Below are 4820 nucleotides of genomic sequence, written 5' to 3'. Positions count from 1 at the left end.
CGAGCGCCCGCCGCCGCCGAACTGAGCCGCTCCCGCACCGCCCCGCCGAGCGCCGCGGCTCCTCCTCCGCCTTCCTCCTCCTCCTCAGCGGCCTGATGGGGCTTGTAGTCACGGCCGGACCGCCCCCCCGCCCCGGAGACCCTGGTGGCCTCTCTGCATTGGGATTCCAGACGTCTCCCCGGGGTTTTGTGCAGCGCAGGGATGCTGGCCGTGATGCTCCCCTCACTTCTTCACTCCTGCCCTGTTCCTCTTGCTGACAGCAGGGAGCCCCAGGCCCGGTGGGTCTCGGTTGGGGCGAGGGGGCAGCCTGCACCCCCAGTTATCCCAGTGCAGCACCCGGTTGGAGGCAGGAGATGCAGGAGTGCATGCAGGCAGAAGTGTGGGCAGAGCTCTGGGCAGCCTGGAGCCCCAGCCTGCCCCTCTGCAGAGCAAGGCCCAGGGCAGATCTTTAAAGAGTCCCAAGTCATCAGCCCCAAGTCCTTCCCAGGAGCCACCACTGCTGCAGTCCCTGCCCTTCCCAAGTATTTTCACTGAGGTTTGGAGCAGGAACATGGCAGCTCTAACAAAGAACTCCCCAAAACTCTCAACATGCGCTTTTGGCTTAGTCTCAGCTGGGGCCAAACTCAGTCCTCAAGCCAAAGGGCAAAGTAGGATATTGTCACACCAGTGAGCCCAGCTTGACTTCCATGCTCCCCAGTATGGAAGCCCAGCTCCCAGAGCCCCAGTGTGGGCACTCAGATGAGCTCCCTGAAGCTGGGCTGGCTCAGGGTAACATGGGTGGTGCAGGGCATTCAGCCTCCATGTAGGAAGCACTATGGGAGCAGTCACGAGTCCAAGTCAGGGCATCCCAGGATGAAGACATCTCCAGTCAGCAGGGAAAGACCTGCCGAGGCAATGTGTAAGTGATTAAGTTATGAGAGGGAAGAGGACAGGCTGAATTAGCCCTGTCAGTCACTGGCGTTAGATTTGAACCAAATGCTGGGCATCCATCCCCAGGAGCAGCCTCCTCCTGCTTCAGGCAACCGTTCCGCTCCCCATGCCAAGACCTAGGGAATGTTTCCTTTTCAGATTTGCCGGATTTGTGGTCAGGGAGAAGGGGCGAAGGTAACACACCTGCAGGGTGGAGATGGGGAGCGTTTCAAGGACGGCAGAGCCGACCCCAGCCCTACACAACCACAACTCACCCAATGCACATTTGGTGCATCCCACTGGGCTTCTGCCCCAGACTTCTCTATGCTGGCCCCAAAACAGACCTTACAGGGCTACACCATAGCCCCTCATGATGGACAACAGCTCCTCTGTGGCTGCTGGTCCTTTGGCATGGTTTTCTTCATGACTGCATCAACCGGGCACAAGTTCTTGGGCTTTTATCAATAAAGGTGCTTGGAAAAGGCAACCACTGCTCCAGGAAGCTCAAGGATATGGCTGCATCCTTGGCCCCAGCATCATGTGGGGGCTCAGCACAGAAGTGACCATGAGCTGTCACCATCTGGTGGCATAAACTGTGCACAAGCAAGTCCTTCAGGATGGACAGGAGAGGAATGACATCCTGGAGCAGGGGGGTCTGCGAGGGGCATGGCTGTGACTGAGGAGAAGCATAGACCATGGAGCAGCCAGAGCTCACTGCTGGCACTTTCATGGATGTGCAGGGGCCAGGGCACTTAATTGGCATCAGCAGCCTGTGCTGGGCCCCTGAAGTGTGTGATGTGCAGGGCCCTTCCACAAACACATTTGCATTGGTGATGCAATAGAGAGGCCGGATCTTGGAGAGTTTTGTCTCGGCTAAGGAGGAACAAAGGCATTAGGGGAGCAGCTTCTCCGGGACACGCTCCACATGTAAGCACACACAGAGCCCCTCCAGCTCCCTGTGTGCCCACACACAGCCCCTCCAGCTCCATGTGTGCACACACACAGCCCCTCCAGCTCCATGTGTGCACACACACAGCCCCTCCAGCTCCCTGTGTGCACACACACAGCCCCTCCAGCTCCCTGTGTGCACACACACACAGCCCCTCCAGCTCCCTGTGTGCACACACACAGCCCCTCCAGCTCCCTGTGTGCACACACACAGCCCCTCCAGCTCCATGTGTGCACACACACAGCCCCTCCAGCTCCATGTGTGCACACACACACAGCCCCTCCAGCTCCATGTGTGCACACACACACAGCCCCTCCAGCTCCCTGTGTGCACACACACACAGCCCCTCCAGCTCCCTGTGTGCACACACACACAGCCCCTCCAGCTCCCTGTGTGCACACAGACAGCCCCTCCAGCTCCCTGTGTGCACACACACACAGCCCCTCCAGCTCCCTGTGTGCACACAGACAGCCCCTCCAGCTCCCTGTGTGCACACACACAGCCCCTCCAGCTCCATGTGTGCACACACACAGCCCCTCCAGCTCCCTGTGTGCACACACACAGCCCCTCCAGCTCCATGTGTGCACACACACACAGCCCCTCCAGCTCCCTGTGTGCACACACACACAGCCCCTCCAGCTCCCTGTGTGCACACACACAGCCCCTCCAGCTCCATGTGTGCACACACACACAGCCCCTCCAGCTCCCTGTGTGCACACACACACAGCCCCTCCAGCTCCCTGTGTGCACACAGACAGCCCCTCCAGCTCCCTGTGTGCACACACACACAGCCCCTCCAGCTCCATGTGTGCACACACACACAGCCCCTCCAGCTCCCTGTGTGCACACACACAGCCCCTCCAGCTCCATGTGTGCACACACACAGCCCCTCCAGCTCCCTGTGTGCACACACACACAGCCCCTCCAGCTCCCTGTGCACACACACACAGCACCTCCAGCTCCCTGTGTGCACACACACACAGCCCCTCCAGCTCCATGTGTGCACACACACAGCACCTCCAGCTCCCTGTGTGCACACACACACAGCCCCTCCAGCTCCATGTGTGCACACACACACAGCACCTCCAGCTCCATGTGTGCACACACACACAGCCCCTCCAGCTCCCTGTGTGCACACCACACAGCCCCTCCAGCTCCATGTGTGCACACACACAGCCCCTCCAGCTCCATGTGTGCACACACACACAGCACCTCCAGCTCCATGTGTGCACACACACACAGCCCCTCCAGCTCCCTGTGTGCACACACACACAGCCCCTCCAGCTCCATGTGTGCACACACACACAGCCCCTCCAGCTCCATGTGTGCACACACACAGCCCCTCCAGCTCCCTGTGTGCACACACACACAGCCCCTCCAGCTCCATGTGTGCACACACACAGCCCCTCCAGCTCCCTGTGTGCACACACACAGCCCCTCCAGCTCCCTGTGTGCACACACACACAGCCCCTCCAGCTCCATGTGTGCACACACACACAGCCCCTCCAGCTCCCTGTGTGCACACACACAGCCCCTCACCAGCTCCATGTGTGCACACACACACAGCCCCTCCAGCTCCATGTGTGCACACAGACAGCCCCTCCAGCTCCATGTGTGCACACACACACAGCCCCTCCAGCCCCACGTGTGCCCCTCTGCACACTCAGTGATTTCAGACAGCCCGCCCCCCTTGCCAGCCCAAGGCCACGGGGTGCTCTTCATCCTCCTCCTCCTCATCTGCTGCCTCCACATGCCGGCTCCCAGCTGCGGCATCGGAAGCAGCAGAATGCAGCACAGACACAGCGGAGGCATCCCCGTCCCACCGGGCTGGTTCCTCTGCGTCCCAGAGAGGTTCCAGTGGGAACCGGACTGTGAAGAGGGGGCACAGAAAGGGCTGAGCCGGCAGAGGAGAGGCCCTGCACAATAGTGAAGCTCCCCCCTGACCTTGCCTTCCCCGTGAAAGATCCGCAGCTCTCCCCTCCTCCCCACTACAAAGGGGCTCCTTTCAGTCCCTAATTCTGCATTTAGAAAACAAAAGCAGATGCATCTAGTTTAGGTTTGGAGAGGGGGAGGCAAGAGCAAATGCTGAAGAACAAAGAGCTTTCCCTGACAGATCTGACTGACAAAGACTTTGTCAGCTCCATCTCTCCCTGAAAAGGCTGGAGCCCATCAGGGCGCGGGGCTGCTGGCAGGCAGCTGGGGCTCCGGGCAGAGCAGGGCGTGCGGGACGTGCCCAGCCCTGGGCAGAGCCTGGGGTGCAGTGTGAGCCCTCGTGCTCCCCGGGACACAGCCTGTGTGTCCCCAGATGGAGCCAGCCCCAAGGGCAGGCTGTGCCCTCTGTCCCAGTCCCCAGGACATGGCTGGTGTCTTTTCCCACTCTCCCCCCACAGCCAGCCTCAGGGTTGGCTCTGCAGCCTGCAGGGATTCCAGGTGTGTTACCCAGCCTTGGAAAACCACTTCCCATCATCTGGAGCATCTGAGTCACACAGGGAGACCTGGCACAGTGTCCCAAGGCCGGCAGCTCAGGATGCAGGGATGGGGTTTGCTGATGCCACCTCTGACAGAACTCAAGCCCCTCTCACAAGACTGCCAAGACTTTAGGACCAAAACTGGCTTTTTCTTTTCTTGGTTTCATCTCAACACCATAATCTCCCCCACACACCACTGCTTGCCTGCTCCTCTGGGAAACACATTTTTAGGAGCCTCTGCCCAGACATCATCTTCTTCATGGAGGTGAGGACCTGTTCCAGGACCAGAAGTGCTTGGGGCACCCACAGTTGCAGTTTTAGGAGACCTGGCAGGAGCTGATCGAGCAAACTCAGCCAGGGAGAGCAGGACATTGATGCCACCCAGCCTTTCCTTCAAAGCACCCAGCCCAGCTGTTTTTCCTTGATGTTAGCATAGTATCTCATTTTAAATCACAGCTGATAAAAGCTCTCTGCCCCTTCCCTATCCCGGGGCT

The sequence above is a fragment of the Oenanthe melanoleuca genome, chromosome 22 (genome assembly GCF_029582105.1).
Source record: "Oenanthe melanoleuca isolate GR-GAL-2019-014 chromosome 22, OMel1.0, whole genome shotgun sequence".
NCBI classification, from domain to species: Eukaryota; Metazoa; Chordata; class Aves; order Passeriformes; family Muscicapidae; genus Oenanthe; species Oenanthe melanoleuca.
This window is presented reverse-complemented; position numbering follows the sequence as displayed.